The 26,998-nt window shown below is 46.0% G+C and overlaps 2 pseudogenes; both read left to right on the top strand.

Moving 5' to 3' along the window:
• The first annotated feature begins 5,198 nt into the window (after positions 1–5,198).
• On the top strand, positions 5,199–10,294 carry LOC120846108 (annotated as a pseudogene).
• Positions 10,295–12,207: 1,913 nt separating this feature from the next.
• Positions 12,208–17,256, top strand: LOC115310858 (annotated as a pseudogene).
• Positions 17,257–26,998: the final 9,742 nt, after the last annotated feature.

The following is a 26,998-nucleotide window of genomic DNA, read 5'->3' as shown; positions in this document are numbered from 1 at the left end:
GATAAAAGCATTGGTGCGGGCTACCAATTGGAAGCGACTGCAGCTATAGAATTTGGCTGGGACTCGTATTCTCTCCCAATGAATGTGAATCCCAGTTGGAGGCAGATGTAGCACTTACGTCTAATCTGTGCCCTGTGCCGACTCCAGATTGTGTTGTATGGCGGAAGTGTGTGCAGGAGGCAAGGGAAAAGCCTGTGAGAAAAAGGGGAGACACCAAGTAGGAGGATTGATGTTGGGGTGTGCGACCGCAAGAGACGTAAACTTCTTTACCCACTCTCGCCCCAGTGCTACCTTTGGCAGGGCTTTCTTTCAGAAATTATACGGGACAATGTTCACGTCGTTGTGGCACAAAAAGCATGCCAAGTTAATTTCTGCAACAAATTCTGCTTAACCGCTGCCTTTGACATAATAGTGCAGGGAAGCTGCAATTTTTTTATTCAACGTTTCCCTATTAGGAATATATACTTCATGACTATGTAATGTAAGATTCTAGATGCAGCTGTTTGCTTAGTCCAGGTAGACTACACAATAGGTAAGGTACTTTTTTTTAATATCTTGTGGTGGCTGCCGCCACACTGCTCCGGCGGAGGGCAAGATGCCCGACGGCAGCGCCACGCGACGGCAAGACTTGGCTGGGGGGGATGGGCAGGGGCATTCGCAGTGGATACAGGGAATAAACTGGACGTAAGAAACCCTTCCTTGTGACTATGTCTTCTTTAGGGGTGGACCGCACAGACAAGGAACCGGGGCATCCAAGGTGTGGGCAGGGATACCTACAATCTCGACAATGTCAACGGTCTGGAACTAACAATAAAGAGATATCTAATCACTTACGTGTTGCTGTGCCATCTTCTCTGGCAAGGCAGCTATGTAAAGGGTGCTACAAGAATAAATGAGATAGCTTCCACTCGAGAATAAAATGTGTGTCAAAAGTTCTTACTGCAATGCCCCTACCACAACACAGTGGCAAACGGCAGTTGACCTCTTGCCACCTTCCATACAAAGGTTCCAGATTAGACTGATGCGGTATCAGTGCAAGGTCGTGTACTGTGACATGAGCTGAGGACCCTTACGGGGCACGTGGTTGTCAATATTTGTATGGTGCGCGTGTTTGAATGAGGGTGTGACATTGTAATTAGGACTGCAAACAAAGTTTTGTTCGAACTGCGGCAGAATGTGTAAATGGAACTTCGGGATCTACCCATGTGAAGTGTTTTTTTATTCTGTTTGTTCTACAAACGAAGACAAAGACAAAGAAAAAAAAACTTTGGTGGGGGTCATTGTGATGGGTGATCCACCACAAAGAGAAGGAAGAAAAGAGATGCGCGAGGAATGGCGCGGATTTTGAAACAGGGCTCGAGAAGGGCACGAGCACAGCTTGGACTCGGGAAGCAAAGCTGCGAACAGCTGTTCGGACCTCGGTAGACGTGACCAGGCGTCAGAGGCCCGACTCTGTCCCCGCCTCCTCTTGTGGTCAAGGCGCCGGCCTGCCTCAGGCCGACTGGACTACCTGAGGCGCTGAAGACAACTCCAGCGACCGAGTTCACCAACATCTCCGGGAACGAGACGCTCCAGGCTAACAACAACTGCCACCGAGCCCATCAACCACGAGCCCTCCACCGTCCTCCTTCGGCGCTACCCCTCCATGTGACCAGGAAACAAAAATGTGAGACAACACGTACAATGACATTCTGTAAATAGCCGCCATGTAAATATTTGTTTTTTCTTTTCTTCTGATGTCTATGTCACAATAGTGGAATATTTCCTAATGCATCATGTCTCTTCCATACTTCTATTAAGACCCTAAACACACGAACCACGTACCAATCACATGTACGTTCCGGGCAAGCTAATTGCAACGGCAGACGTTTTCTCCCGTGCCCCACTTATAGAGACAGGCCTAAGCAATATCCTGTCAGTAGCGGAAGTCTTATCCGAAAAGAGCAGTGTTCGGTCACTGCTCCTTTTGAATAAAAAATTTGAATTTATTGCGTCAGCACTTTAAAAGCCGGGATACATGTTGTATGTCCTTTGAATAAACTTCAGTTGTTAGTAACACCTTGTTTGCCTACCTTCCATCGTCATCGTCACTGTGTTTTGCATCTTACATTAAAAGTATGTACAAACTAGCCAACATACCCACCCATTCCACTACAATCCTGGAGGTCTGGCCGAGGCCACCCATTAAAAGGCGGGGGGGGGGGGGGGGGGGGGGGGGGGGGGGATTGCAACGATTTCCGGACTTCAGTCCAATATTTGTGGAAGTAGCCCTCTGACACAACTGATGTAAAGAACAGAAAACAGATTTCGCCTGCGTGTCCTAGTTGTTGTGTAAAAAAAAGATAAATATTGGCATTTCTGGCAGCCCTCAACTCACTCCCAGTCTTCGGTGGCACACCTGGTCCCGCTCCTAGTGGCGTAATTCGGGGTGCCGTGTAGCCTCCCATGTGTTCTCTCGGAGGACGCTTCCTCTCCCTTTCTCTGCTGACATTAGCAGGCGTTATGCTGCAGCTTAGAGCCGACCGAGGTCACGTAAGCTTCTCGCCGTAGTTCCTTCAGCTGCCACTCATGGCTGCAGGTGGGGGAAAAGCTAGACTTTTGCTTGGCGACTATGCAGCGGAATCACACCATTTTTTACTGAAGATATTTTCTCTATCCTCCGGGACCAATCAATAACGTAAAAATGATGAGACACAAATTCTTTTAATCTTAGAATTGTTGCACCTCCCCCCCCCCCCTTAAAGGTGCACTCACCAGGACCAGGTAGACAACGAAACATGTGCGTGGATGTGTTGCACGAAAGTTTGTGATTGGTTCTTCATTTGAAGGTACACTGCACATCAGTGGACTTTACCAGAAGATGGAGGCACTTTGTCGGGATCACTCATACATCATTTATGGTGACCCTGCTTACCCCCCCAGAGGTCATCTCCTCAAACCCTATCGAGGGGCTACGCTCCAGCAGCAACACAAGTTGATGGCAATAATACTCCAAACTCTGTCCATCAGGCTGCTGAGTGGGGCTTTGGGAAAGTGGCCAAGGACTTTGCGTTCATAGACTTCAAGGAAAATCAGAAACTGCTTCTGCAACGGGTGCCGCGCATGTACAAAGCTGCAACCCTCCTCACCAACTGCCCCACATGCTTGTATGGCAGTCAGGTCACCTGATATTTTCATGTTGACCCACCTCCACAGAACAATACCTGCAGCCTACAGGGAGAAAATAATTCATCTTCGCAGTTTGTAGTCAATGCTGCGTTTGGTGGTTTTGGGAGTGTGAGCAAGTCTGCATAATTTCACTTGAAACGAAAGTTATAAACAAGACTTTAAACTTTAATGTGTTTATTGTCATCCAATACTGCCCGTTTAATTACTTTGAATGTACCAGGTTAAAAGTTGCACTGTACTAGCATGGCACCATTCGTTCGTTAACATCTTTGACATAAAGAAATTAGAGTAAAGACACGGGCGAGCTGGTGATGAATCGTAGAAAAGCTCAGAGACAGAGAGCTAAAAAGGACAAGAGCAACACCCTCTCTGAACCAGCACAACAATGATTTAATTTGACACAGTCTTCCTTCTTCTCTTCACATATCACGAGCACAACCCCTGGTCATTGGCAGGCACTACATTTGAAGGCCTCAAACAAAGAGACACGTGCACGACTGCAGTCTTTAGCGTCCAGTGAATACATCAACACTAGACCCGCAAAAACAGCGACGTCTCATCGTCCAAAACAAACCTTAGCTCCCCAACAACGGTTTAATACTATTTCATGATCAACAAAACTAAAAACAAATTAGAAGAAATCATCCCACTGGACAAAGAAATAGTCTAGAGAGACAAGAACGTCTGTGCCTACTCATCTAAAGTCAAAGAGGGCCTAGTAATCCAATTTCAGGTGGTCCTAATCCTAATTATCTCCTTAATAACGAGTGGTGCCGAATAGTGTAGTTATCAAGCGTTATGTCGACGATTTTTCATCTGCATGTTTGAAGGATCGGATGAGTTCAGTTAGCTTTCCTTTATAAAGGATCAAGCTCCGGAACTCATCCTCACCAGTGAAATTTGCACTTCTGGTTGTATTCAGTTTTTAGATTTAAAATATGTCCAATCTCAAAAATTGTGCTGGAGCTATGGCAAACCTGCCCTGAAACCAGCGCTCCCATTTCAAAGTTGCTACCCGAAAGCAGTGAAAAGAGCTGTAGTATCCTCTCTCCTCAAAAATGCTTTGGGCAAGTCTTGTTTTCAGTACGTTCATGAGAGTGTTACTTAACCTGAACTGTTTCCCAAAAGAAAGGGCAAACACGGAGAGTTACACGGGTTTTCAGAGAATGAAGAGCAGCCGAGCGCTGCACAATTGGAATGTAGCACAGATGACTCAACTGCAACAAATTCAGTGCCTCCAACTCACGCTGCGGCCAGTGGTGATCCTACTTGCACGTTAATGCAGTTTGGGAGAGTGGTGAAGAAGCCCATAAGGCCAAAAAGCCCATTGATGAGTAGTGGTTTGTGGCATTTTGTTTTGATTTTTCTAGTACAATATATATTCTTTGCCTTGTACGCGCGACTGTTCTTGTGCTCGAAAAAGAGGGATGTGTTGTTATCGCCTGCCTGTCTTCGGCGTGCAACGTCCCGATAGGTAGCTGGGCAACAAATGCGTCCACCGAGCAACATTACCACGTGATGTTCCCCAGACTGTATATTATCGGCCGGCGCAATAAACAGGGTTTTATTCTTCCGTCCCGAGAGCACAGCTCATCGTCTCATTTCTTCCAACTTGCACACGTTTTGCGCTTGTATGCGGTGTCACCGCAACATTGAGAATATTGTTGCCCATCTCGGGGAAAGCAAGAAGTCAAATGTTGAGCAACTTGCCGAAGAGAGCAAAGAAATCTCCCGGCAGCGGTAACCCTTGGAACAAGTGCATCCAATGAGATGAAGCTTCTTTTCATTCAAACTAAACTACCATGATGGCACAGTTTTACAAGAAGTTTCCCGAAGTGTTGCTCCTACATGGTACCTGCAGGACCAACAACTTGAAAATGGCCTTCTTTGTTTTCATGGTGGTCGATGGAAATGGGTGTACCCAAGTTGTGGCTTAGTGCTTTGTTAGCAGTGAGCGTCTTGTCCACATGGACACCATGATGAGGACCTCTGTTAGCATCCAAGAAGTGTAAAAGACAAAGTGTGTCATCATGCACAAAGATTTCAAAGAAATCAGAGCCATCCGTGACAACTCACCAGACAGTGTCATTCAGCTGTGCGAGTTTCATGTCAAGCAGGTGTTCAAAAGGGCTGTTGCCAGCAACAAGATGGACAACAAGATGCTCAACAGTCTTTTGAAGCGGATAAATCATGCTCTAAATGGACAGGCAATGTACCAAGGCCACAAAGGCATTGCCGAGCCACTCCGAAAAACCGCTTGCCACCGTTCTACTGGTTCCCGACGTGCCAGATTTTCGTCAAAAGTAAGCAAACGTAAAACAATTCCCAAAATTGTATGCAAAATGTAACTGTCGAGCATACAACAAAGAATCAACAAACCAGCGGCGCGTGCTTGCCAGGCCGCCAAACAAGGTACCGCATGCTTGTTATTGTTACGCCGACGAACAAAATACAAACTAAACACACGCACACAAAAAAAAAAAGAAACAGTGATTGAATGCAAGACATGGTGTGCCAGGGTCAAAAAGCTTTTTGAGCACTTTATGCAACCACTGAACTCGACACAAACAAGTGCGCTGTACGGGTTCAGTGTGCGAGCATTGCCGTCTTCATTTTAGCTCTCTTTTCTTCGCCAAGTTTCTTTCGCGGCAGATTTTTCACGTACCCGGGTCTCTCTCGAAAGAAAGTCCACCGAGAGAAACCCAGGTAATCAATAATTTGACATAGCAGTCTTTTGAGTTAAAGCGAGATTTTTGTAGTAACGTATGATTTAAACAAGAACAGGAATGTTGACGAACATGCGGCAGTACTTAGTTTCATTTTAGAAAGCATGATACCTGCAGCGACGTGGGGACGGCACCACCCGACATCGCGTGACTATAGTGACTGGAAAGCAAGGACAAAATATAGTTATCCCACGGCCATTGCTTTGAGGAGCGAGAACTTCAGCTCACAAAATAACTCCCGCCGTGCAAAAAAGTTATTTCGTTTCACAGCATGACGGCATGACTTGTACCCGGCACACCAGCGTTGCAGCACCCGCATCTATCGTTGAAAATATTTGAAAAAAAAAAAAAAGACACGAGACGAGACCCATGAGACGATGAGAGCGCGAAACGCGAGACAGCGGGAAAACCATGCAAGACTGGACGGAGGATTCATGGAGGGTATTTTGTGCCGGGCGGCCGCTTGTGCCACGTAACACACGCATGCTCAGTTGCGGTACTTAGTTATTGGTTTTGAAAGGCGACCGAAATTGGTATTTTAGTGCAGGCTTGGCGCAGATTACCCATACTTTGGCAAAATGTAGCAGGATGTAGCAGAATGTAGCAGGGTTAGCCCCTTGGCACAGTTTGGCACAGCAATCAGATCACTGCATGCTTGGTTCTGTGACTTACTCCAAATGACTGACCCTATTTTCAGTGCAACCCCCGGGACATTCATAGAATATTGCTGCCATAACAGTCACTGACCGATATTTCGGACTTCGCAGTGACCGATAAACGTCCGAATAAAAAAGCAGTCTGAAAAATCAGCAGGTTAAAAAACTTGCCCTTATTATGTCTAAGGGGGCTTAAAAAAGTCGTAAAGAATGCCTTGCTTCAGATTGCTCCGGTGTGCCTTGTTTCACTTTACACCTCCGTTTTCATGCAGCCACTTTCTATTAGGTTGAGAATCGCTGCCTTCTTTTCTAGCGTTACGGTTAAGTACTTTCCGTGCTTCTTAGTGACACTTCGCGGCAGCGGAAAAACAGCGTAGCCAGCGTAGTCAGAAAACATGATCCACCGAGACGAGATGAGAGGCACAAGTCCATGAGCGCAATGGCAGATGAACAAAGCAAGTTGGAAACAATGATGACAATTATGGTGCCCACGGCTTCGGACAACGATGATGATAATGGTGCGCACGGCTCCAGAGGGCAGGCTACCCTGACGATTTGATTTCGGCTACCTCGCGAATATTGGCCACAAAACCACGGGCCAGGCCCACTGCCGAGCCTTCACCCGTCATCAGAAGACCAGCCTGTATTCCCTACATCCACACATCTCACTGCCTAAAAATGCTCGCCTCCAAATACGACACAAAAGTGGTTTTCACATGCAAATCGAGGCTCGGCGACACGTGCAGGGCCATGAAAGGAGAGGGACCCCCATAACCCAGCTGCACCAAAAAACACGCAAGCATGTTCACCACCTACATGACGGAGAAGGTGTATGCAATCCCCCCGTGCTGTGGGCCAGGTACATCGGGCAAACAGGGCGATGCCTCAATGCACACTCCGGGAGCATAACATGGACGCCGAAAAAGCTGCTTTGGGTTCCCAACACCCGATAGTCATGCACAGAAGGAATCGCCCTGGCTGCGCTCCTAATCTCGCCGGCACGACAACTATCAAGGGCCACCACGAATGCGTCGAGCGAGAAATAGTTGAGGCCTATCAAATGGCAATGAGCCTGAAAAACGTAAGCACCCCCCCTTCGATTTCACTCTCAAAGAAGGAGATGATCGTTCTGAGGCCCACAATGGAAGTCGAATGTTGACAAACACGGCGAGACGACAAGGTCAACTAGCAGAGGCGGCCATTCCTTTCGTTGTCCCGCACTTCCCGTTGGAGCCTCCCCCCCCCCCCGAAATATTGGCAGTGAATATGCACTATTTCTTTGAGTAGGTCACGGTTCCTCCTTTAGGTCCGGACTATCAGCATCCGAAAAATCGGACGGCAACTGTATTACAGTTGCCGACCGATTCCCATCGTGCGTACAACGCCCAAATTCAGCCATCAAGAAGTAGCTGGTTGCAGCTGGGAAATCGCGGCATTTTAAGAACCTTAGCACCTGGACCAAGTCGGTGGTGAGCCACCTGTACTAGTCTGCAGGCTCGAGTGCTGGGGACCAAGATCTCATTTTGCCCAAGTAATGCTTCCTTGTGGCTCATGTGGCAAATGTCCGCACACACCTTGACCCCTCTTCCTGGATTGCCAGCACAGAGCTCAACAAGAAGTGGCTACTGGAAGGTAAGGACATATTTGCAAGTCTTCATAATACAATAACCAGATTTTACTACGACTCATATTTTTGTTCTAGGCTCTCCGCACACCAGAAATTCAATGAGATTGTGCTGTCTAAGCACCTTCTGCGGGACATCCCCAGCCTCTCACCATCAGCACACACGTTTGCCACAGAGTGCTTGCATAGCACTTTGTTGCATTTCGCACCAAAGCTAGTGCACTTTGGCTTTTGGAGCATGATGATAAGGTGTGTAGGGAGATTGGTGTAATCTGAGCTAGTTGGTTACTCATTATGAAAAAAACCAGCTGAACTAAGGAAAAGGTAGAGATAGAAAGAAAGACACCCGATCGCTGGACTACCAACTGTTTTTATATATAAACCTCCTCTTCATCCTCTTCCTCTCCTTCTGCATAATTCACTTCGTTCCCCCCTTTTCCCCTTTGTTTTACGTTTTATTTTACAAGATGTTGACCCCCTCGGAGAAATAGTTTTTCGGTGCGCAACAAGGTGATTGAAGGTGCACTAACACACCCATCTCCTTTTTCTTCTATGGCAGCAGCTTCTAACATCTCCCGCGCGAGCTGGCTTTTGTGGCGTGCTACGATGTTAACTTGCGCGAGCTCCGCCGTGCACTTGCATGCTCGGCAATGCGCAGATAGGTGCCCCGGCGCTGTCAGGTTCTTTAGGTTGGCTGCGTGCTCACGTGTGCACGCAGCCAACCTAAAGAACCTGACAGCGCCGGGGCACCTATCTGCGCATTGCCGAGCATGCAAGTGCACGGCGGAGCTCGCGCAAGTTAACATCGTAGCACGCCACAAAAGCCAGCTCGCGCGGGAGATGTTAGAAGCTGCTGCCATAGAAGAAAAAGGAGATGGGTGTGTTAGTGCACCTTCAATCACCTTGTTGCGCACCGAAAAACTATTTCTCCGAGGGGGTCAACATCTTGTAAAATAAAACGTAAAACAAAGGGGAAAAGGGGGGAACGAAGTGAATTATGCAGAAGGAGAGGAAGAGGATGAAGAGGAGGTTTATATATAAAAACAGTTGGTAGTCCAGCGATCGGGTGTCTTTCTTTCTATCTCTACCTTTTCCTTAGTTCAGCTGGTTTTTTTCATAGTGTGTAGGGAGGTCAGTCCTTTTCTCTTAGTTTCTTAAATACAGCTACTTGCCAAGACCTACCTGGCAGCCTTGCACTATAATGAAAATGGAGTGAGGCCCCAGGCAACAACGAAGGAAGGTAAAAGAAGATGGGTGGTGAAATATCCTGAAGTGATGAAGGAGGCCATTGCTGCTATGTTCAAGGGGCACAGCACCTACGGTATATGGCAGTGCTGGTACACTGGCCAGCCAAAACATTATGACCACTTAACAAATTCGGTATTGATTCCCATTTGGCAAGCAAAACAGTTGCAAGGGTCGTCTGCTGTGGAGGCCCCTATCAAACAGTCTGATAGACTATGCTCAGAAAAACTTGCACCGTGACCTGCATCGTATCTAGCTGTCAGCAGAGCCACAGGAATTCGCCTATTATAGTTCATTAGGAGGCAGAAGCCTTCGCCGTCCACATTTTGTGATAATGCATGGGCATGCAATGCCTTTGCATCTACTAACAGTTTTAACTTTCACTTTTCATCTGTAGTAACCATGACAGCTCGCGAACAAGCAGCAATTCTTGCAGTTTCCGAGAAACTTGTTCCAAGCCACCACGCAATCAGAGATCTGCCCTTCGTCAAAGTCAGCTAAATCAACAGCCTTTCCTAATACATACACACATAGTCAACGCAATTAACCCTCTCTATCTCTGGCGGCCATTAACTACCATCTGCATCAGCAGGAGGTAATAATGTTTATGCCGCATCAGCGAGGTGCGCTCAGTCATACAGTGTAGGGTTTGTCGAAATGTTTTTGCTGATCAGTGTATTTGTTTATTACTAGTGCAAAATCTTAAACCTTTAGGGTATTGCATTACAGAGTATGTGGGGGAGCTGAAGGCAGCCGTGATTGAATTCTCCACCGTCGTGCCCTCGTACAAGGCCGCTGCAGCTCACAAAGGAACTGACATAAGCGACCGGGAAAGGGGCCGGAAGGCTTCTTGGTCCATGGAAAGCGCCATGTAACTTTCTACTGCTTTGACTTGTAAATATATTCATCCTTCTCATCATCAACTGCTGAGTCCCGTCTTGAAATCCCACGTCTCTATTATCTGACAACCTGCCGCCTCTGCCTTTGGGCATCATCACCAACGCAATCCTCACAGGAGAAAAACAAAGAAACTTCACTGTGTTTTCTGTGGTTTATATTCTAGGCAAAAGAGCCTAAATGAAAACTTTATGAACTTGAAAAACAGGAAAAAGTTTGATAACTTGATGTCTGCTTAAAACCTAAAAAGCAAAACTGTAAATGCCAAAAATGCAAAAGTGCATGCGCAACAATGCAGTGCCTGAAATTCTTCTTAAAGCTTTTGTTACCTTTAAAATAGGACAGAACGGACAGTAGGATACTAAGATTACTTTCTTCCATGAACATGCACATTTTCTAGCCGTTCGTGCTGCCACACGTTGCCTTTATGTGATAGTGCCTTTCTACAGCGAACCACCCATGACCTTCAAGGGACACCGACATGTCAAAATAATTTTTTTTTTAATTATCCGAAACAATTCAAAGCAACACTTGGACATTACTCTCAAAATTTGAAACTTGTGAATTCAGTTTCTCCAACACCACCTAGACAAAATGTACAGAGGAGACTTAAAAATAAAATAAAAATTAAACCAAGAAAAAAGATAATAATATTACTCCTCTGCCCGCACCACAAAAGTAGGCATGTGCACTCCTCCTCTCCTACGCTCCGACGTCATCGCATCTTGCCCCAGAAATTTCAAAGCTCCTAACTATGTCGGCTCCCGACGGATGGCACTAGCTGCGACGCCCTCGTACGCAAGTAGTCCCAAGCTTGCGAAACTCGAGAAGCCGTCGCCATTTTCACCGCATTAGCTGTCAACACGGGCGCTCCTGTTTCTCTATCCGCATGCATCCTACGCGATAGAATGGGTCGGTGTTGTGTCCCCAAGTATACGGGGAATTACGCCAAAGGGCCAAAGGTTCGGCTGTTTGCCTTTCCAAGTGACCCTAAGCAAGGAGCTCAGTGGCAACGAGCTACTCAGCATGACGATGTCGACGTCGGAAAACTAAAGAACCCGCAGGGTAAGCATGGTATTCTGCTCTTGCTCGCGCCTTTTAGCCATGTCGTAATAATTAGCGTGAATATGCGCTACTTCAGACTAGAAACGTGTACCACATGTCACCCTATTTTTCAAATGTAACCTGCATTGTCCGACCAATGCCTCCCGTACTAAGATGCCTGTCATAACAGCGGCGCTCGTCCTGCCGTGCCCTCTCCCTCTTTCCTCTTCTCCTTCACCGAAACGACCGCAAGGGGCGCTGCCAGCTGACACTATCGTGGACGCGACAGCACTTGAGATTTGACGTCTGCTATTGTGATACCAGTAGGGGTGTGCGAATAGTGGTTCGAATAAGACAGCACAGCGTCATCCCTAGCATCCACAGAGCAAAAGAGAGCCGGTTACGTCGGCTTTCCTTTGCACCGCCAAGGTTACGAATGACGTTGCGCTATTTGATTCGAACCACTATTCGCACACCCCTAAATACGTGCATGCGTCGCACCTTCATTAAGCGTCGTTTTAAAATGCGTGTATCTTAAGTCGTCGTGTGCCAAAGTCTGTAGCCATGCGCTGTTGCTGCGTGCCACTGTGGCCATACAACACACTGCCATATTAGTCATTGTAAACCAACCAACCAATGTCGCAATGTGCGCAGCGAGATCAAACAGTCCCGCGAGATCAAACAACTTTTAGTTTTCTTTATTCGACTTCCCGGGGGCTTTTATCGGGTGAACACCATCATCAGTCATCACTGTCCCAACTAGCCCCCTTCCCCAGAAAGTTGACTGTCCTGATTCCGCTTTATGTTTGCTTTAGATACACCTGCACATGCACGATTCACAGATGTCATGACCAGCAAATCTCTCCTGAAGGACCTGCGTCAGCTCTCTCCAGACACACAAACATACGGACTGGAGTCTTTCCACAGTGTATTGAACAGCTTCGAACCCAAGTGGGCTGCATTCTGCACGAAAGGAATGCTCGCCAGGTATGTACACAAAGAAATGACCCGGAAAGGAACCCTTAGGCATTACCCACATCGCTAATATGAAAGCAGCAGCTGCGTTTTGTGACATGCAATCCAATGCACTGCTTGCCATGTCAGGGTGTACTACTGTAGTTCATGATAATCGTCCATCGTTATTTATTTCTGAAAACATTATGAAAACCTTTTTGAGTTCTTTCTATGTTTTAGAATTCCTCAGGATCACTAATCTAAGTGTGTGTATGTTGGTAGCTAGATTTGTTATTTGAACATTCTGCTAGATGACAACCACTGCTGCGGGTATGTCTCAGCAGAGTAACCCAAATATTCAATGCCACTACAGCTACCAGTAAAACACCTCCCCAAATGAAAACACTGCTATCCCCAATGGTTAGAAACACCTAGAAACGGAGACTAAATTTCTGTGACAAAAAGTGAGCAGCATTCCAGAACACACATCACCTGTGGGAACTGAACTACACATTGACTGCATTTCCTATTAGTGTAGGACCGACATTGCAACACTGCACTGGAATGAAAATGCCAACAGGGAACAGGCCATCACCTAAGCTGGTCAACTGCAGTTCAAGGTGAAGTCAACAAAGGCTAGAAAAGGGCACCACACCGCCAATCCTAAGAAGACCAAAGCCACACATGGTAATCCGGGAGAATCTCACTCTCCAGTGGTTTAGAATGTGTTACAGCATCGTGAGATTGATGTCGAGACCAGAGTTAGTGGCAGATTAGTTAAAGACCAAGTTAACATACAGGCGAGCTGGTCTACGATACACAAGATAAAACCAGAGAGACGACAAAATGAAAAAAAAAAGGGACAGGACAACAAACCATCAGGACGGTTCAATGTCCTTTTCTTTTTCTTTAGTTGCTCTAGGTTTTATTATGGGGCCAGGTTAGTGCAAGGTAAGCATCATCCACAAGCGTTGTCACTACAGCATAAACTCTTGCGTCGGAAATGTAGCATGTCGTCTGCTTCACTGCGTCTGCCTTGTGAGTCGTCAATAAGATGGTATGTCACCTGCTGCTTGGCATCGGTGATTGTAAATGGTATCAAGTGGCAACATTCTTTTTTTTTTCAACTGTGATCACTTCCATAATCACTCGTGCGAAGAGGGAAATGGATAACTGAGGAGAAACAAGTGCCAGCCTCGCAAACTTTCTTTTTCGCTGGAGACATCAGTGTAGAAAACCAAGTACAGACACCTGTTTCATGCTTTATAAATGGGGAAACTATATTCTGCACACACATTACTCAAGATGATAGTACTTCTGCCCATTTTGCATTCAAACTCAAATAACTGCACATTATAAAATTGTTACCAAAAGTGTGCAGAGAGAAAGATATATAACCATAAATATATTTTTCAGACTACGTCGCAAAGCTTGTGGCTCGGGCTGTGGCTATCTGAGGAAATCTGTTCCCTCAAAGAAGTGCTCAAGGTTGAAGTAAGGACACCACGTCTATCGAACATGACCCAGAGCTTCAACAGGCCAGTCAGGAAAAACCTGGTGGCCACCAGTATCAACCATTTGGGTTTTTGACAAGGAGGGGCAGTGTATTTATTACAGTGGAAGCAATAATCCCATACATTTCAACGACTGAAGTTTCTATACCTTCTTCAGCCATAGAGATCATACATACTAACCCCAGAGGAAAAGGTCCGCCATTTTCCCATGCATTCTGGCTGCCGCAAGCGGCAGAGCATAAAGGTAGACCTTCGGAGTCCCACACATGGTTACGAACTGCCTTCGAATTCCCAAATTATATACTCAGACCAGTTTCATGAGCTTCAACAATCCACAAACTTACTGGTGGAAAGATATTTGCGTCCCCTTCAAAGCTTTCTTTTCGCACAGTGCGCAGGTGTACGGCCTTGCATCAAAGCAAAACTAAACCAGATAACGGGCTTCGCGAGTGGGAGTGCCCCAGGAATACGAAGCCGCACAACCACCAGATATCCAAGATTTCGACAGAAGGAAACTTAATGCAGCGTAATGAGTATATTGCTTTATATAAGCGCTAAAGTAGCCCAGAATTTTTGTTTACAACGTTAAATTATCAGTTTATAATGCTGACAGTTTTCAGTCTGCGATTATCATTGCGACTGTCGTCCTTTAGCTGGAAACATTGGTTTCTTTCTCTCGTGTTCTGTCACTCTCTTTCACAATCTTTGACTCGGGACTCTGGATGCTTTTGCCCCCCTGCCTTCAGCATGCGTGACTATGACATGTTTTTGTGGCAACTGCAAAGAGGAGATTTGTGGAAAGCTGTAAATTGCAAAAACCGACGAAGAAAACAAAGGCTTTCAGTGTCTTATATTTCTTCATTATTATCATTTTCATTTTAGTCAGAATCGGGAATACTATAACAAAATTAAAAGTTGAATTTCAGATAGTGTGAACTGCTTGAATTGTGTTAAATCTCACTTTCGCCACTTGAAAAGTTCTGTGAAAAATTGTTCATGATAATTTATTATCCCATGGTAAAAAATATACTTCTAACATATCACTCCAAATCACAAAGTTTTGTGTCTGAAATATTCCTGAAGTCCATCCACCTTGTGAAATTTGAGAAATACAGAACCAGTAAAAATAAAGTTATTTACTGTCATTGGAAATAAAACAAAAACTACCTAAATGCTGTATTTTCAACTAAAAATATATTAAAAAAAACACCCTCTAATTTTCGCAAAAAACAAATAATTAAAAAATATGGAACCCGAATTATGGCACGTTTTTATTCTTCCCAAGATTAGCAAATAATTTCAGAACATTTAATGAAGTGAGACAAACATCCTGTCCACATTTTGCGCACAAGGTAACCCCAAAAGATGTCACTGATTGTGAATATACTAAAATCACAACTACTACTGACTGAACAGAAAAAATAAAAATGTTTTGGCTATGCAGGTTTAGTTTTGCTTGGAGAGCATTCAAAATATTAAAATTCTTCTTTGATTACCATTTCCACAGAAGTTATTAAAAATATTATATTATTCCACATAACTTTTTGATCACAGTTCATTATCAGCCAATAGCAAAAAAGCTGACAAAAGGAATATTATCGACAAGAGTTGAATGTTTTGCGCTATTAATACAACCCACCTCTTATGAAGCGGGTTTTCTGATGATGAACGTTTTGTTCTTCTAGGACAGCGAAAGTGGACAGCACAGCATACGTCAAATGCAAGTCCAGCAAAGAGGTGCAGAAGCTTGCGGTGATCGTCTGCCTCCAGCATACTGCCACAAGGTGAGTGAGGCAGTATATAGTGGCACTACCCACAGAAGCGCCGCCTCACCACTGAGTAGGTGTAGCCTGTGCAAAAGCCAGTAAATGGGCTGCAGTTGAACTCCCCTCTTCTAATGAACTACCTGAAAAGGCAAGCCAGGGAAGCCACTCAAAGCAAAGGGCAGAAAATGTTATTGCACGCCTGAATGGGAACAAGAAGCCAGACATTGAACAACTGGGGAAGAAGAGATCAAGGAACTGTTTCGGCAGAACCCCAGAGCAGCTGTGACTCTGGGCACAAATGACTCGAATGAGATGGAGCCTCCCTCGTCCAGACCAGCATGATGGCTCAATTCTATACGAAATTTTCTGAAGTGCTGCTCCTAGACGGAACATACAGGACCAACAACTTGAAGATGGCTCTTTTGTCTTCATGGTTGATGATGGAAATGGATCCAGCCAAGTTATTGCACACCGCTTCGTCAGCAGGGAAGATTGTGCATTTATGGACTGTATAATGCAACCCTTTGTTGGCCTCCAAGGAGTCGAAAAGACCATATGTGTCACTGTCGACATGAACTTTAAAGAGATTGGGGTTATCAGAGACAACTTCTTATTGGATGCTGTTGTTCAGCTCTGCGAGTTTCATGTAAAGAAAGCACTCAAAGGAGCTGCAACCAGCAGCAAGGGTGACACTGACATGGAGGGGCTGAACAGTCTCTTGGTCAAGATGATGCATCCACCCAATGGAGAGACCTACACCAACCTGAAGGCAGAGCTAGATCGAACCGCTAGTGAAGGTTCTAGAGTGTACCTCTAGAAGAACTGGCACAAGAGCAGAATGCGAGACTGCTACTGCTGCAACCAGCATTTCAGCCTTGGGAACAATACTACAAACCGGGTGGAATGCCACAACTTGAAACTGAAAACAGTTCTCAAGGTTAGTGACAAAATCCAAATAGTCCTGAAGTCCATGCTGAAGCTGCACAGCATCGAGATTGTTGAAGCTGAACAACAGCTCAGCGTTCTTTGTTTAGAAGAGCAATACAGACCTCGTTCGCCAGTGTTTATCACTTTTGACACCGACACAATTTGCAACTGAAAAAGTTATCTAAAAAAAAAGTTGTTTACAATTCCTTGTAACGTTGGTTAGAGCGCAGCTCTTGAGAAGGAAGATGGAAGCGTACTGAGGGATAGGTGACCCCTTGAGGTCACGTGACCTAAGGGGGTCACGTGACCTGGGGGGGGGGGGGGGGGGGGTCACGTGACCTCGCGGTTACGCTGACGCTGCTCAAGCCGGAAACGGGCCCCTAAGAGCTGCGTTTTAAAAACAGAAATGAACGAGATGCTTGAAGCTCCAGGTGGTCGATGGCTTTGCAGCCATGCCTTCCTGCACAGACCAGTGATCAGGGCACACTGCAGCTTCAGTGCACACAACTCAAAGAAGTTTACTACAGCACAGCATCCAGAGAAGCTAAATATCATCATGCTCTTTGTCTTCTGAAGTACATTGGGGATCTGGTTGCAGAATGTGGCTCTGAGAAGTTCATGCACTGGATGGATTCAATAAAAAAGCAAAAAGCGATGTGGATGGAAAACAAGACGGTGGAGCTCTGGAGCAGCGACTATGGTGAAAGTCATGAGGACTTCACTCGAGAGCCTTGAACGGAGATATCTGAAGCATTCTTAAATGACAGTGGCCTGCAGTAAAAAAGAAGCAGAAAGAGCCACATCACCAACCCTCTGTTGGGCCCGACTAGCAACATGGTAAACAATTCCTGACTTCTACTCTTGATCCTTGTTAATCTGCCTTTTTTCATTCCGTTGCCGAGTGCAAGAACAGCAGCAGTGCTTGTGAGCAAACCACCGACCCACCAGTCCCACCTAGATTCTCAGGTACCGGGTCCTTCATGTAGTGAGCGCACATGCTCATGCAGCGTAATGCAGGACAACGTGCCATCCGTCACTAAAGGCAGCGTGTGAGAAGCGCACGTGCAAGGACATTCGATTACTTGTGTGGGTCGCCATTAGGCTGAGATAAAGGTCTCCGGTGTTTTGGATCTCCCAGTGTTCAGCTGCTTCTTCCCACGTTATGCGCGGCTACCCCAGAGCTACGCGCAACACTTCACTCCTCTCCTTGGTCGCTGTTAATCTCCTTCTTTTCGCTCAGACCCCTGGCGTGAAGAAACCTACCGGTGCAGTGCTCGCAATGTTTCGAATTTGCGATCAGGAGATGACACGGACCCTCTTGCTAGGGTGTGTTTAGATATGAGCCAGCATCGTACAGGTCTATATGGTTATGTACCACTACGATACACGCTGAAGGCCCTGAGCTGACGGTTGTACCTGCACTCACTACATTAATCATCTAATGCATGAACCAGTGTCTCCACACTGGCTGACTGATTTCACGCTGTCCGAAATGACTATTTTGCTTAGCCTTTTTAAACGTACTAGGCGTTTATGAAGTTGCACTTGCAAATTGCATTTATCTTGTGCCTCACTGCTTGACTTTAGTGGAGTTATTTGCATGTAAATTGGCAACTTCAAAATAACTCCAGGTCCAGAAAAGCGCATGTCAACAGTTTATTCTCTATAAACGGTAACAAGTAACAATGGAGCGCTGATTCTTCTCGACTACATGGGGTAAAATAAGTGCTTGGCTCTTGTTAACAGACGCAACAATATGTTTCCTCAAAGTCTATTAAACAGATTTACGTCACATTAATTCCATGTTACAGGAGGCTGCATGACCTCCAAGATTGCCAGGGGGCATTCAAGGCGGTGAGGTGCCTCACGAAGAAGCACCTGTGGCCTTCGACCTTTAAAAAAATTAATGTCGGAAAAGTGACCAATATCTTTTCCCCTCCGGTAAGTCAAATGATCTGACTATTTACTATAAAAATGTTGTCCCAATTTGTATCCACATAAATAAAAAGCTAAAACAGAGCAATGTAGCCATGGAAAGGGTGAGACGTTTTTCTACCTTAGATGAGAAGAGGTGAATGAAGATTTGTGAATACCGATAAACATAAATATTCGCTCATCAATGTCAGACGACATCAACTCTACGGTTCCTGCAACAGCATGGCCAGCATCTTGGTGCTCTGGGTATGAGGACTGCCTCCCCACTGTGAAGCTTATGGAGCTTGTGTACAAGTGGTTTCTGCTTACAATCTCAAGAACCCAACAGTGCACATCACTGGCAGGGATGCCATAAAGATGCCGTTTTGGAGTGTGAAGAGAGAACAAATTCTGTCCTAACTATGAATTCCCATTGGATGTTTTAAGATGAGCACCACGGAGGTTTACCTTGGCAAACACAAATGAAAAGGAATGCCTCCTTTTAGATTATATTTTTAATATATATACTGTTGTTATACCGTCGGGGAGGAATTAAAGCAATGTGTCAAAAGGCTATTTTTGCACAATGTAGGTTTTCAATTTTTGAGTTGGCAATACTGGCAGGAGGTAACGTGAGGAGACGACGCCCAGCGAGACGTGCTTGAGTAGAGCTCCGTTAAGCCTACTCACCGAAGCCTCAACCGCGGGTGCTTTCACCCCCGGACAAGATTAATGCTTCTTAACGTGAAGCGATGGACCACTCCCTCCTCAGCGTCCAGAGCCGTGCGTCGGCCTGTGTTCCACGAGTGGCCCACGTTGCAAGACAGCAACCATGACTCCAACATGAGCCACCAGCAGGAACTCACACGAGATGTCCAGTTTCCATCGACCATGGCCGGAATCGTTCCCAATGGTCAACCGAAGATCACCATTGACCGAAATACTCCCGAACGCAAGCACTTTCTTGCCATATCACAAGTACCGCTTGAAGAATACCAGTGCTCTCAGGTAGCCTTTAACAAATATCTAAATCAAAAAACAACTTATGAAGCGATTTTTTTTTTTTTTTTTTTGCCAGAGCAAAACATTTTACAGTTATTAAAAAGATCTTTGCCATCGTTCGCGGCGGGACCCACTGCGTGTGACGGCTCCCCCTCGGCAGCTAAAGCGACTATGACAGGGCCCCTGCCAACTGCATCCCAGGACAAAGCGCCATCGACGGATGCGAGAACGCAAAAGCAGCTGCGCCCCTTCCAATTGGAGTCCAACCAATTCCCAGCTCGGTACAAACTGGCGGCAAGTGCTAAAACCTACATGTAACGAAAAGGTGGATGTATTCACAAACCGCAACATTCACGCGGCGATGGAAAAAGTCGGCATCATGAGGGACTCCGGATACACCTAAACGAGAAGTCGAATCCCATTGCAATTACGATACAAAATCCCTTGCCGACCTCTAAATTACTCACAGTTGACCACATCCCGAATCGGGACAAGGACTATGATATCCACCCATACATGGCTCTCTCTTCGGGTCAGCCTCGGGGAGTCATTTACCTCCACGGGCAGGGGCTGGAGCAGACGCCCGAGAGCCTAATGCAGGGACTCGTATGCAAAACAAACAAGGTCATAGCCGAGTGCTGCAGTCTGGTGTAGCGTGGAGAAAGTGAATGGAATAGAACTTCCGTTTTGAGCATTCCAAAAAAACGACCATGGTGGCAAACACGTTCTACTTGACTCAGCGAAGTAAGAACTTTTCTTGGATTGAAGTAATTTAAAAGCAAATATTTTGAAATTAAAATGATCCTCAGTGTGAAAAGATTATTCTAAGTAGTTTTTCTTTAGGATGAACGCTAATTCTTTTTATAATGTAGGTATTTTTTATGTACATTCTGTTGCACGTTGGGTCTCAGTTAATTTACATTTTTATTGTCTCATTCAAATATGTGGCAGATAACATTAGTAACAAAAATGGGTCTAACTTATTAATAATGTGAAGTTCTATCAATTTTCTTGGTCAGAGTTTAGGAAAGTAACTTGCGCATTTCTTATTCGTCCGGCAATCGTATGATTACGAGAAAGGACGGCTGAAGAGATCTCAGAGGCTGTCGCTGGGCAAGATGCCTCAGACATTCAATTGTCGGACGATGAAGTCGATCCGAAAATACTACAAACAGCCAATCCGCACGTAGTCTTGACAAGTTAGGTGTGCAAGGGAATGACGAGTACTTCGTACTGGAAATTGGCTTACAGGCAGTGAATGTTTACCACCAGCTCCCCACTGTGTTTACACCAGCTCGTTACGACCAGCTCGTCACTGTGGAGAAACTGGAGAATAGGGCGATACAATTCTTGGATCTGCGATTTCACACTGAGGAAAGCCTGTGCTCGGAGTACAACAACAAAAAAAAAAATATGATACTGTCAAAAACGAGCTGCTATTCCAAAGCTGTGAAAGCGGGAGTTGTGAAGTCTTTGATCAGAGATGCTCTAGACCGGTCGTGCATCAATTTTATCTCAAAGTTGTTGGAAGGTCAATGGAAGAGACTAGGTGCTAAGCAGTTTGGAGTGGAAACTCCAAACTGCTTTAGGTTGCGTAGACTAACTCCTTTTGAAACGGGAGCGCCTGAGTGTACGAAAGCTCACTGTGAAAAACTGATCCCTTGCGAGAATAGTGTAGTGTATGAAATTTCAATGACATGGGTTTTGCGTATGTAGGGTAAACTTTGAAGTTTGTTAATGATAGATTAACAGAACTCAAGAGAAACGTAAGGATTAACGAAACTGATTCGGAACTAGCAAAGCACATCAATGAATATAAGTTTGCGGTGAGGGACAAAACTAGTACACAGAGAAGTGAATGACAGTAAAAGACTAGTAAGGGAAACAAACCCTTCAAATAATAGCCATTGGTCTTAATCAGGCATTGTTGCAGCTGGGGAACAATACCAAAAACCCTTTGAGATTGTAAAAGAGTTTTTGTGTGTCACGGCTCCGCGAGTCCACATGTGCACTCGGTCGTCGGAAAAGCGCCACGGCCCAGCGGGAGAGAATCCCCCTCACGCGCACCTTGAGGGCACTTCAGGAGGAGGCAAAATACTACTCCGGAGGTTTTAGGGAGGACATTCAGAAGTGCAAGGAGCAGTTGCTCAGTTCGTTGGGGGAATATTACAGAGGAGGGCAAGTGAGAAGCCGGGCACAGAACCTCAAGGGAGAAACTTAGCTGTTTAACTTGTAAAGCGCCTAAAAAACGAGGACACTAGGAAGAAGAGAGAAGACCAAGCGCAAGCGTGTTGACGCAATGCGATTTCTGCTCAGTGCTCTGAATGTAAAGGTGAAGAGATTCATCAAAGCACGGGTCAACGGCGGGAGTAACTATGACTCTCTAGTGCTGAACGTCTTCAGGCACAAGGGGGTCACGTTTTGAGTGGGTTATTCTGTAGCGAGAGCGGCATGCTTGCCGCTTATTCCCTTGAAGAACCATGGCTGCTTGCGTAGCACAAAATTCGACTCCTACCTGGGCGTGGTGCCTGCAGCCTGACATGAATACCGATGAAAGGGGTGACGATACCTGGGTACTTGTTAGCAACGGGAGCTTTGGTACTGTGGCTTCGGCTACCGTAGCTTTTGCTACTGCGGGTCTGCAGGGTTACCAGCCCCTTTACCCGAGTCAGGGGTGCTCAAACTGCGTTCCAAGGAACACAGGGGTTCCACAAGCTGGTCTCATGGGTTCTGCGAACACCCAAATGCCAACCAGCAAACCTGTGACAAAACTGGCGTCCGCGACAGGACCTAGCTGACCATGGTGGAGACTTGCCTTTGGAGGGCTACAGCCCGAGGGGTAAGGCACATGGGGGACTGCGAGTAGAAACCGTGTGGTTTGAAGGAAGTGTAGTTCCGCAGTTTGCCCGGCGGCGAGCGTGTGTAAGCCAGAAATGGAGATTAAAGAACTCGCGGCCCTGGGACCCAAACTAGACCTCTCGGGAGCCGAACTAATAAGGTGAATAGAGGAAGAGACCGCCAAAGAGAAGAAGGAGAGAGCCCTAGAGCGAGAAGCAACCAGGGAAGCTACCGAGCGGGAACGAGAGGCGGCGAAAGCGACCGCCGAGAGGGAGCTCGAGATATTGAGGCTGAGGCTAGAGCTTGAAAACAAAACAGAGGGGAACCGCTCATCCGGAGCAAGAACTGACAGCGAGGGTCCGAGTGAATTGAGGTTGAGTTCTAGCAAGCTCTTATTTGCGTTCGACGAAAGGAAGGACGACCTTGACGCTTACATAAGAAGGTCCGAGGGAATCACATTAAGCCAAAAGTGGCCAAAAAGCCAATGGGCCACCGCCCTGAGCACGTGCCTCACAGGGGAAGCTCTCAGTGTGTACGGGCGATTGTCGCCCGCAGATGCCGCCGATTACGGCAAAGTAAAAGCCTCACTACTCAAGAGGTTCCGGTTTACCGTTGAGGGCTTTCGTGATAGATTCCGGGATGGGAAGCCAGTCGATGGAGAGACAACCACTCAATATGCCGCCAGGCTCGGCCACTACTTTGACCGATGGGTCGAGTTGGCCGCGATGACCAAAGATTTTGAAGGTCTCTAGGAGTTGGTCATCACAGAGCAGTTTTTGAAAGACAGCCATCCAGCACTGGCCAACTCCCTAAAGGAAAGAAAACAGCCACATTGGGATGGACTGTTAGAGATGGCGGACCACCAATTTTTGGACGCGGAAGGTCATAGTAACCTAGGGAAAGCCAGGAGAAACGAAGCCGAACCCTCAGCGAAGAAAAGCAGCGAGGAGTGCGGGCCTCCGAGGCCTGTGATGAGGTGCCACCTCTGTAACAAGACGGGACACAAAGCTGCGCAACATCGCAGCCTCTACAACACAGGACAGGTGCCCACATGACAAAGGTGTGGCAGGAAGGGACCAAAGACAGAGGTCAGCCAGGGCCAGACAAAACCTCAGACGTCAGGCATCTATCTATATGCCCCGACAAGACAGGAAGGACAGAAATGTCACAGGCATGTGATTCCTTGCATTTCATACCCTAAAGGCAGGGAGAGGCAAATCGGACAAGTGCAGGAGAGGTTGCTTGTACAGTATAGACCACTTACAACGTAACCGCTTATAGTGCAGGACCGGGTATAACGCGGTTTTTTTAAACCACCGGTTCGCCTCCCATAGAACTCCATGTAATTACATACCGCTTAAAACGCAGGCGCGTGAAGGGAAATACCGGTTATAGTGCGGTTTCTGGCACAGCCCGCCGATCGCGCCGACGACCGGAGCAGCGAGCACGCTTCACTGTGCGACACTAGATAACGGCGCTGACGGCGCAAGCGGCACCCGCGGGGCAAGGAGGTTGCTCGAAGGAACGGGGAGAAGCGAAGAGAGAAGCTTCAGTTGCCATAGCGATGGAGGGACGCACGAACATGTCGTTCACGTGCGTGCGTCGGTGCGTCCCTCCGCTGCATTGGAAACAAACCGCAACAACAGACCAATCGCAGGTCGAGGAGAAGTGTTCGCGCGCGTTGCATGCCGGTCGCGGGCCAGCTGCTTCTATCCGCAAACAAGGCGTCGGTTGTGATCGTCGTCGTAGACGGCGTTCATCTCATCGTTCCGCGTAAAAGTGCTATCCTTGACTGTGAATTTTCGTTGTGTGTCGCTATGATAACCCAGCACATACTAGAAGGGAAGATCCACCTACTCGTGCGGCGATGTCGTGGCGGCGCTCTCAAGACGGCAGAAACGCCCGTGTCGTCGTGTTTGTTTACTTCGACTACAGTGGTGATTTCTAAGCATTTGTGTACTCGAACATCGCCCGGATTTCTTTTTTGGCGCATTTCATGCGTGTGCTCAAGTTCAAGGTATTACTGGCGCGTACCGTATGAAGGATGCGAATTTTCACGCGTTTTCATCTCCGGAGAAAAGTGATTAGGGTTACCAATCCTGAACGCTTGCAACGTCCGTCCGCAACCCGCAACGCCGTTAAAAGGCTGCGCCAGGCAAAAGCCGCTCATTTCTTTCAAAATGTGTGACACACTTGAGACAGAACTGTACTAGTCTGGTGAAATAAAGACTTTCCTCAAACTAAGCTTTTTTTTTCATCTAACATAAAATAAATTATTTTACAAAGGTAAGTTGTCTCATGGCATGTATTTTGGCCTGAAAAATTAATGTTTTGGTTATAGCGCGGTACTGCTTATAGTGCAGATTTTTGCGACTTCCGCGACATACGTTATATGCGGTCTACACTGTAGACACCTTTTCTTTTGATTGTTATTATCAACCAAGTCAAAGACGCCCCAGCAAAAATAGTTTTTTTTTTAAAAGAACAGTTAGGGCGCAGGCGAGCTGGTGTAAGTTTACCATTTTTTAGACCACCTGAGACTGGGTGGAAGAAACACGACGACGTCTCATACACAGCTAACCACTTTATTCAGTCCTCCCTCCTTTTGTTCCCTTCGGCCGAAGTTTTGATGTGTGTGTAGCTTTGTTAGTTCAAAGTGGTTCTTTTTTTTTTTTATGTTTATTGTGGCTGCAAAGTCAAGACGTGTTCCCTTGGTGCCTTTGTTTGGAGTGGTTCTAATGGTGACGATTTTGGGTTCAGGTTGTTTAAAAGGAGGGAGGACTGAATAAAGTGGTTAGCTGTGTTTGAGACGTCGTCGTGTTTCTCCCATCCAGTCTCAGGTGGTCAAAAAAATGGTAAAGTCTTTTCTGTTCTTTTTTTTCTTGAGTGTGAAGTAAGATTAAGGTTTTAATGGCACAGCAGCAATAGAGGCCATAATGTGCCAAACAAAATGTTTATTAAAACTCAGCAAAACAGATGCTAGGCTAGAGAAGATTTTTATAACTTGTGTAGATAACCAGTTTTGTTAGGAAAATTAAAAACTTGTCTAAATGGTACTAAAGCACTGTCACCAAGTAAAAACATAGGATGAAAGGGTAGATAGTCTCTAAAAAGTTCAGGAAAACATAATACGCGCAGTTGATGATAAAACGTAGACTCCTATAGAATGTGTAAAATTGTAAGTAATTCCCCACAATGGGCACAAAGTGCAACTTCTTTGCCACGGAGGAGGTACATATGTGTCAGACGTGAATGGCCAATTCTCAAGCGACAAAGCATAACCTCGAGACGACGGTCTCTGTGAAATGAACTTTCCCAGATGCCTACCGTAAAATACCGGGCAAGTGCCCACTAAAAATTTTGAGATAATCTTAAAAAAATGGGGGATGGGCGCTTGTCCAGTCATCAATTCTACAGATCAATGTACTGTGCATATTCTCTCAGATTTTACAAATTTGGGAATGGGCGCTTAATGTGGTATGGGCGGATGCACGGTATTCTACGGTATCATTGGTTTAATCACGTGGAGTTTGTTGTTGGTTTCAGTGTCCCATTCTAACTACCAAGTCTTTAAAAGAGATTTCTTTAAAAGTGGTTTAAAATCCTGAAAGGGCAGGCCAAAAGATGCTACTGAATCTGTGGCAGATGCAGCCAAGCGATCCGCACTCTCATTCCCTGCAATTCCCACATGACTCGGTACCCAGCAAAATTTGATACTACCGTACATCCAAGGCGCAGAGCTCTGTTTATTTTAAAACGAACATGTGTGTAAGTACATTCTATGTGGAAACTCTGGAAGAGATAGCAGCTAAGAGGCTTTGTGAATTGACAAAAATGACTGCGTTCAATACATTGTTATCCAGAATATGCTCAATGGCTAATAAACTACCATAGAGTTTTGCAGTGAAGATGCTTGCCATTGAGTCAAGCTGCACACCTCTTCCAAAGCTACTAGAATAAACTGCGCAACCAACGGAACATAAAGATTTCGATCCGTCGGTGTAGTATTCGGCGCAACCGCTAGATATCCTTTCTTGCAAAGATAGAAACTCTTGCTGAAGAAACTGTGGAGCCACGGTCTTCTTGCTGTACTTGGTGAAAGACCAATCACAACATACAGGTAGCTCGTTCCAAGGGGCAATTCTCTCCATAGATTCTAGCAAGTTAACACCACTTGTGGAAGCGACAGGGAGGTTGAGAGAGCTACAAATACTTTGAACTCGAAAACCTATGGGCGCACAATTGTTGGCTTGTTTTCAAACAAATTACAGAACTGAGGAATCTGTAAAATACTATAAGCAGGATTTTTCGGATCCGAAAGCACTTTGTAATAACAACACAGGCTCAAGTACTGTCGGCATTTTTCCAGAGACATTTGATGCGTGTCCACATACAAGCTTAATACGGTTGACGTGCGAATGCCCCAGTGGCAAGCCGGAGTCCGAGGTGATGAACCGGATCCAACATCTTTAGAGTGGAAGGTTGTGCCGAACCATAAACAATCTCTCCATAATCCACACGTGACCGAACTAAAGCAATGTACAGACGTAGGAGGCATCGTCTGTCAGACCCCCAAGATATATATGACAGCACCTTAAGGATGTTAGAGGATCGCAAGCACTTTTGCTTCACTTCCTTTAAATGAGACGTGAACGTAAGCTCTTTATCAAAAATCATGGCTAAAAATTATTGTTCCTGCTTCACCGATATTTTTATGTTATTC

The sequence above is a fragment of the Ixodes scapularis genome, unplaced genomic scaffold (genome assembly GCF_016920785.2).
Source record: "Ixodes scapularis isolate PalLabHiFi unplaced genomic scaffold, ASM1692078v2 PGA_scaffold39__5_contigs__length_11793443, whole genome shotgun sequence".
Classification (NCBI taxonomy): Eukaryota; Metazoa; Arthropoda; class Arachnida; order Ixodida; family Ixodidae; genus Ixodes; species Ixodes scapularis.
The sequence above is the reverse complement of the archived record's forward strand: the minus strand, read 5'-3'. Positions and strand labels throughout refer to the sequence as shown.